The sequence below is a fragment of the Chrysochloris asiatica genome, unplaced genomic scaffold (assembly GCF_000296735.1).
Source record: "Chrysochloris asiatica unplaced genomic scaffold, ChrAsi1.0 scaffold00035, whole genome shotgun sequence".
Lineage (NCBI taxonomy): Eukaryota > Metazoa > Chordata > Mammalia > Afrosoricida > Chrysochloridae > Chrysochloris > Chrysochloris asiatica.
In genome coordinates, this window is record NW_006408553.1 from 7,290,933 (window position 1) to 7,299,545 (window position 8,613).

The following is an 8,613-nucleotide window of genomic DNA, read 5'->3' on the forward strand; positions in this document are numbered from 1 at the left end:
AGCCAGAGTGCTCCTTAGAGGCCAAGATGGCCAAACTTCGTCTCTCATACTTTGGACATATTGTCAGGAGGGAACAGTCGCTGGAGAAGGACATCATGTTTGGTAAGATGGAGGGTTAAAGAAAGAGAGGTTAACCCCCAACGAGATGGATTGGCCAGGTGGCAGCATCAATGGACTCAAGCGTGGCAACAGTAGTGAGGTTGACTCAGGATCGGGCATTGTTTCGTTCTGGTGTACATAAGGTCATTATGAGTCGGTGCCTACTCGATGGCACCTAACAACAACAACAACAACAATTTCCTTATCTTGCCGTATAGCTCTGGCTAAGACTTCCAGCATGATATTGAATAAGAGTGGTGAGAAAGGGCATCCTTTTCTGATTCCTGTTCTCAGAAGGAAGGCTTTCAGTTTCTCTCCATTGAGAGTGATGTAGGCTATTGGTTTGGTATATATTCTCTTAATTATGTTGAGGAATTTCTTTTCAATTCCTTCTTTGTTGAGTGTTTTTTTTTTTTTTTTAATAAGGAATGGATGTTGGATTTTGTCAAATGCCTTTTCTTCATCCATTGATATGATCATGTCATTCTTTTCCTTTTTCTTATTTATATGGTGGATTACATTGATCGGTTTTCTAATGTTGAATCATCTTTGCATCCCTGATATGAACCCCACTTGGTTATGATGTATTATTTTTTTGATGTATTTTTTAATTCTTTTGGCTAGGATTTTGTTGAGAATTTTTGCATTTATATTCATGAGGGATGTTGGTCTACAGTTTTTTTTTTTTTATTAGAATATCTTTCCCTGGTTTTGATATGAGGGTTATGCTTGCTTCTTAAAATGCATTAGGAACTTTTCCATCCTATTCTATATTCTGGAATAGTTTGAGTAGGATTGGTGACAGCTCTTCCCTGAATGTTTGGTAGTACTCACCAGTGAAGCCATCTGGACCTGTACTTCATTTGGTTTGGAGTTTTTTGACGACCTGATCAATTTCTTCTTTTGCTATGGGTCTGTTCAAGTTTTCTACTTCATTCTGTGTAAGTTTAAGTAGGTTGTGTTTTTCTAAAAAATGTATCCATCTCTTCTAAGTGTTCAAATTTGTTGGAGGACAACTCTTCATAGTATTCTGTTTTTATTCTTTTGATTTCCCTTGGTTCTGTTATGGCATTGTCCATGTGGTTTCTAATGTGTATTATTTTTGTCTTCTCCCTCTTTTCTTTTGTTTGGTTTGCCAATGGTTTGTCAATTTTATTAATCCTTTCAAAGAACCAGCTTCTTGTCCTGTTGACTCTATAGTTTTTCAGTTTTCTATGTCATTTATTTCTGCTCTAATTTTTATTATTTCATTTCTTTTGGTAACTGTAGGTTCCCTCTGTTGGTCTGTTTCTAATTGTTGGAGATGCTGTGTTAATGTGTTAATTTTGGTTCTTTCTTCTTTTTGGATGCGAGCATTTATTGCAATAAATTGTCCTGTCAGCACTGCTTTTGCCATGTCCAAAAATTTTTGTATGTTGTGCTTTCATTCTCATTTGTTTCTAGGAACTTTGTGAGTTAAAGTTTAATTTCTTCTAGTATCCAGTTGCTTTTCAGCAGGGTATTATTTAGTTTCCATGTATTCGACTTTGTTTCCTTGGTCTTCTTCTTGTTGATTTCTAGTTTTATAGCATTGTGGTCTGAAAAGATGCTTTGTATTATTTTGTTGTTTGTAAGTTTATGACGGCTTGCTTTGTGGCCTAACACATGGTCAATTCTGGAGAATGTTCATGTGCACTGGAAATGAATGTGTATTGTGCTGTTGTTGGGTTGAATGCTCTGTACACATCTATGAGGTCAAGTTGGTTGGTTGTGCTGTTTAGTTCCTCTGTAGCTTTGTTTAGTTTCTTTTTGGTGGTTCTATCCCTTTTTGAAAGTGGCGTATTAAAATCTCACACTACAATTGGAGATTTGTCTATTTCTTTCTTCAATTCTAGTAGGGTTTGCTTTCTATATCTTGGTACTCTTTCATTGGGCATGTAGATATTTATTATGGTTATGTCATCTTACTCAATTGACTCTTTAATCACGAGATAGTGTCCTTCTTTATCTCTTATGCTGGTTTTTGCTTTAAAGTTTATTTTATCAGAGATTAGTATTGCCACTCCTGCTTGTTTTTTTATTGCAATTAGCTTAGTATATTTTTTTCCATCTTTTAACTTTTAGTCTATTTTTGTCTTTGTGTGTAAGGTGTGTCTCTTGTAGGCAGCATATTGAAGGGTCTTATTTTCTTATCCATTCTGCCACCCTCTGTCTATTCACTGATGCATTTAATCCACTGGTGCATTTATTCCAGTGTAATCATTGGTAGGTCTGAATTAATTGCTGTCATTATGTTAATTTTTGGGGTGTTGTTCATGCCTTTGTTCTGCATGGTTTCTTGTGCTGAGTTCATGTTTTTTGTGCTATTTCTTGTCAGCTTCTTCTTAGTTTTAATGTTTCTTTGTTCTAATTGGGTCTACATTTTCAGATAATTTGTTAAGTATTAACTTTCTTTGAGGTTACCCTATAGTCTATTAACTTTTCCCTCCATTTACAATAGTCTATTGTATCCTGCAATCTACCTGACCTCCTCACAACCTGGTTCTATGTTCCTGTATTTTTCCCTGCTTTGACATTGTTATTATTTTGATCTTTGATTGGCTTTGTAGGTCCTCTGAATTTGTTGTAGTTTTGTTCTGTTCTGTACTCTGTCAACTGAGTTCCAGGTGGTGTTGCCATATCTGTCAATCTCTAGTTGTTGTCTGTTCTTGTTGATTTTCATTCAGAAGAACTCCATTTAGGATGTTTTGAAGCGTTAGATTGGCTTTGACAAAATCTCTTAGCTTCAGTTTATTTTAGAATGTTTTGGTTGCACCACCGTATTTGATTGACAGTTTTGCTGGGTAGATGATTCTTGCTTGACAGTTTTTTTCTTTTTGGGTCTTATATATGCTTCCTCATTACCTTCTTGCCTGCATGGTTTCTGCTGAGAAGTCAGAACTTAATCTGATTTGCTTGCCTTTGTAAGCAACACTTTTCTTTTCCCTGGGTGCTTTTAGGATTCTCTCCTTGTCTTTGATTTTGGAGAATTTGATTATGCTATGTCTTGGTGATTTTCTTTTGGGGCCTACCCTTCCTGGGGTTTGTTCAGCTTCTTGAATGCTTATCTTCTCATTTTTCAAGATGTTAAGGAAATTTTCTACCAGAAGGTCCTCAACTATCTCCTCTATGGACTTCTGTGATTCTTCCTTTCCGAGATGCCAATAATTCTTAAGTTATTCCTTTTCATGTTATCCAACATGTATCTTAGACTCTCTTCAAACTTTTTTTTTTTTATCATTTTTTCTGCTTGCTCTTCTATCTTATTAGTATTGAGAAATCTGTCTTCCAGCTCGCTTGTTCCGGCTTCCATCTCCTCAGTTCTAATCATCTGGATCTCTTTTTGTAGGTTTTGAATTATTTCCAATGCTGTATCTATCTTATTTGATTGCTCCTGTAGCATTTTCCTGACTTCTTCCTCATTTTCCTCCATCCCTCTGTGGAGCATTTGGATTTGTCTCCATATCATTCTTCTGAATTCCTTTTCTGACAGATCCAAAGCCTGCTCTTCTTCTAATAGGAAGTGTATGTCTGCCTACAGCTCATTTATCTCAGTTACTCTTCTCTGTTTTTGGACATGTGCTGAGACCTTTTGTTGTTTTTTCCTTGGACATTTTCAATAGTTGATGTGTTTTCAATGATTAAATGAATGTAGGTTGCTGCATTATTAAACTTACTGAGTGTTTCCTGGTGGATGTGGTCTGGAGATAGGCTTCCCTTTTCACCGCTCTTATTACTCAGCTGCTAACTATGTTAGCAAGTGTTGGCTATGTGTGTAATGCCTAGCAACTGGTATTGGCTCCTGTCTGGATGATGGGATATTATGGGGTATGCTTATAGCTTGGCTATATGGCCACTATTGCTGTCTCTTCTTGGGTAACATAGGGAGAGAAAGCTCCCATCCCCAGGAAAAAAGTGAGACCAAAAGGACCAAAAACAGAAACAATATAAATCCGAGACAAACAGCACAACTCAAAAACAAAAATAAAACTGTAGCCGACTGTACAGTAGGCTTTACTTTGCAGGTCAGTGTGCATGCACAGTAGAAACCTCCAGCGGTGTGTAGGGGTGTCCACTCACTCAGGTCTCTCCTCTAGTAGTCACCACTGTAGAGGTGCGCAGATAGATATTGAAAAATTAATGGAAGGAAGATTGCCCACTGTTTTTATCTCTGAAGGTCAGTTAAGTATCTGTGTATGCACAGCGTAATTCTTAAAATAGCTGCATCCTTGCATATAGTAATTAGTGTTGGCTCTTGCCTTTTATGTTGGTGTTTTTCAAGGTGCACATACAGTTTGGCTGTATGGCCAGACCTGCTGTCTCTTGTTAGGTAAGGGAGGAATAAAGGGCCCCACCCAGGTCAACGTTAGGGCTGAGTCCCAGAGTCAGACATTGTAAGAAGCAGCCAAAGGATTATCTGTGGGACTGCTGGGACTCCCAGGAATTTCTTCCCTGATCTGAGGGAAAACTGTGAGCGCAATGTTAGACCTTTTTGGGGGTGCACTACCACCCACATGAAGCTGCCGGGGCTGCGCAGAGAGGGTGCGACAAGGGAGAGGAGGAAAGAAAAGTGAAAATTTTGTCACACGTCTTTTTCCAGATACTGCTCTGTGGCTTTTAGCGCTCTATCAGCCTGGCTGTGGCCCTACCCTCTGATCTTAGGCCAGGCCGAGGGGCCCGCAGGCAGTGTCCCGACTGATTCAGAAGTTGTCATGTATTCCTGCCACAGTCAGGCGTCTCCACTGAAACTGATACCCCCACATTATATTAGATCCAAAGCTCTGGAACTGATCCAGGAAAGTATCTTCTCTGTTTTTTTTTCCGTGCCTCCACCGAGGAGCCTCCCCTCCCTTCTCTGCTTCTTCTACCCCCAAACTGGAAGTCTTCCTTTATCAAACGTATATTCTTCTAGTCGCTTTATGATCATGAAGCCATCGAAGCTAGGTCAAATGGGTACTATGTGCCAGTTTAGGCATTTTTGTGATATCAGGTGGATGCTTCACTCTCAGCTCTAGCCCTCCATGGCTAGGTCATTGTCCATGGGCTCAGGAGTTCCCAAGGCTGCCCAGACTTCAGACCAACCAGCCTGTCCTCTTCTCTTTCTCATATCAAGGTTGACAAGAGTGTATGGAATATATCAAACTCAGTCCATATCTTCATTACTGCCTTTCCCCCACTTTTACTCACATGTAGACCAACGTGGTAGCCAGCAAGCTTGCATACCTATTCATGTGTTCCCTTTGAGTTTCAGTCTTGGAGTGGGGTTTGTCCTGAAGGGACTTGATGGCTTGCTTAAATGGCTCCCCAGAAAACAGCTTGCTTGTCCTTGTAATAGTTAAACAGACTGCTGTTTTGTTTTCTCCTGCTAGTCTTTCTTTTAAGAAGTATCATCTGTTCTTCTAACGCTCCAGGCTGGTTTGCATGGACCTTTCAAATGGGAGTGTCCCGCCTCAGAAGACTCTGGATGCGGCTCAGGATTCCACTATGGTAGAATGTCCTACAAAGGCTCTGCAAGAAGCCTATTTCACAGGGCAATTCTTAGAAACTCTTTTAGACATTCCAATCAGTTGTAGTCTGAAGATAGGCTTACAAGCTTTCTGTAATCATGTTTCCTGATATTCCTTTCTATTCTACTTAAGTGTGTATTTTACAACAGAAGGCAAGGGAAACCAGTATACTTAAGACAGTCAAGCGTTTTAATATTTATCCCCCTCTTTTAGCGTAGTAGTTATGAATTGGGCTGCTAACCGCAAGGTCAGCAGTTTGAAACTACCAGCCGTTCCGTGGGAGAAAGATGAGGCTTTTGGCTTCTGTAAAGAATTACAGTCTCAGAAACACTGTACAGGGTCACTATGAGTCGGAACAGACTCCACGACACATAACCACCACCACCACCCATTCAGACTATGCCTCAATTCCTGTATAATAGAGCCCTGTTGTTCCAAGGTTGTGCATACATCACTATTTACCTCTGTCCCATTTAGTCCATGTAAACCTACCTAAGTGTTCTCTTATCTACTTAGTTCTCCCACCCTTCTCCCCCTTCTTGTGTATTGCCCTCCCCTTTCCTATATATTGCCCTCTCTGACACCAGAACTATGATGTAACTATCCCCTAACTTGTGCTCTATTGTCCTTTCCCTCCCACCCCTGGTAACCAACAAAGAATTTAAAAAGAAAAAAATTTTTTTAGAAAGTTTTTATTGTGAATTGAATGAAAGTTTACAGGGAAGATCATCAGTTTTACATTCAATAAATCATATACTTTGTTTCATTACAATGATTATAATCCCCACCATGGGCCATCAGTTAACAGTATTTATCTCTATTCATTTTATCTCTCTCTATATATATTTTTAAAACACTCAGGCATATATAATAATTTAAACCACCAAAGGGCACATTCTGCAAGTCTGCTTCCTGGCCACCAGCTCTCAGGCCTTCTCTTTCCATGAATCTAGAGTCCTCAGCTGCTTCTTCTCTCCATCTCTGGCGTCACTGCTTCTCTGGATAAAGTTCCACATTCTGCTTGTGCTCTTCTCCCTTGATGGTCTTAGGGTCCTCTGTTTCTGGACTGTAAGATTAACTACTCTCTTGTTTTTGTTACAAAACTTTTACCTTCACAATTAGGAGAGTCACAATTAGTCATGATAATAATTACTCACTATTGAATCATAAGAATTATATCCCAATCTTTTTTTTTTTACCAGACTCGTCTAGACAAGATGAAAACTATTCAATGGAGATTTCTTTTTCTTTTAGTACGTGTGTATTTTCGTAAGCTTTTACAATAATGGTCTTATACAATATTTGTGCTTTTGTGACTGACTAATTTCACTTAGCAAGTTCATCCATGTTATGCAGTGGGTTGTAGCTTCATTGTTATTCTTCAAGGTAGCATAGTGTGTATGTACCAAAGTTCCATTGTGTGTATGTACCAAACTTTGTTTATCCATTCTTCCACTGATGAGCACTTAGGCTGTCTCCATGTAATTTACTTTTGAAAAACCAGAACTGTATAAAGCACAGTTCTACTGACACACATAGGGTCTACATGAGTCAGAGCTAATCCCACAGGCAACTGTATGACAGCTGTTGAGAGTCTGGGTGAGAGGTATCAAAGACAAGATTCAATAGCTCCCTCAGGGACCCAGCTCAAAGTCCTTGAGGGTCATTTTCCCATGGTAGAGACTAATCCTTTCTAAGTCCTAATTTGTGGCTGGTGGAATGTCTATGTCAGGCCCTCTTCTTAAAAGGGAGGATGGTGGAGACAGGCCATTTAGTAATTATTTCTTTTAGCTGCTAACCATAAGATCTGTGGTTGAAAGCCACCAACCCTTCTGCCCGGAGAAAAGCAGTCTGCTCTGTAAAGATTCACAGTCTGAGAAACTATAAGGAGTAGTTCTACTTTGTCCAGTAGGCTCAACTATGAGTCAGAATTACTCCGTGGCAGTGGATTTGGTTTGACTTTGTTTATTATTATGGTTTTTCATGAATCCCTCAGTAGCTGTATGTGGAAAAGATACGGGATGGGAAAGGAGTGAACTGTGAGGCACCAGCAGTTTTCTGACTGTCATATGAAAGAATGAATGGTGGTCAGATGAGCCAGAGGCCCTTCTCCTCTTCTGCAGCCTGTGTTTGTGGTGATGTGATCCACACAGCCAGGTGCGCGTAGCTTTATAGCTGAACACGGATACAGGCGGCGTTGTAGAGCTTGGGAATATGTGAAAGTGTGCAGAACGGGGCTGGGGGTGTGTGTTTGGGGGGCGGTTTCTGGCAGAGAGACCTACTTCCACCTCGCATCCAGAAAAAAAGCTAAAAGGAAAACTGCTAACTTGATCTTGGACACGTTTTCTATCTATAATTGGCAAATATGTAAATGAAATGCCCACATGGTCTGAAAGGGGCAAATCAAGCTCTAAGTGAGAGACAGGGGAAAACGAAGTCTTCCCCCGGGAGTCTTGGAACTGCGCGCGCGCCCCTCGGAGGGCGCCCTGGGCGGGACAGCGGCGGAGGCTTCACGTTTGCGCGTCGCGGGCCCCGCAACGGCCGCCAGAAGGCCCGGCCCCCACTCCTCCACACTACCCCACCCCCGGCCGAGCCGCTGCGACCCGCGATGCCACCGCGCCCGCAGCTGCCGCCCAGTGCGCTGGTCCATCCAGTGGCTTCCGCGCGGAGCCCGCCTCCAGCTGCAACCTTTTTTTGTTGCCCAGCGCCGCCAGGCCGCCAGCAGCAGGGGCCGCCGCGGCACCCCAGTAGCTCGGGGTAGAAGCTGCCGGCTTTGTTCCCCACGGCCCGACGGCGTGGGGACACCGTGCGTCTGGTGGCGGCTGCGGCACTGCAGTGGTGGAGGCCCGGCCCGCCCGCCTGTCCGCAGCCGGGCGCTCGCGATGCTGCACCGCAGGCGGCGAGCGCGCCGTGCCTTGTCCCACCGGCCGGGCCCCGGGGCTGCGAGCTTCCCCCGCGCCCTCCTGCGTTAACTGCTGGAGTCCGCCCC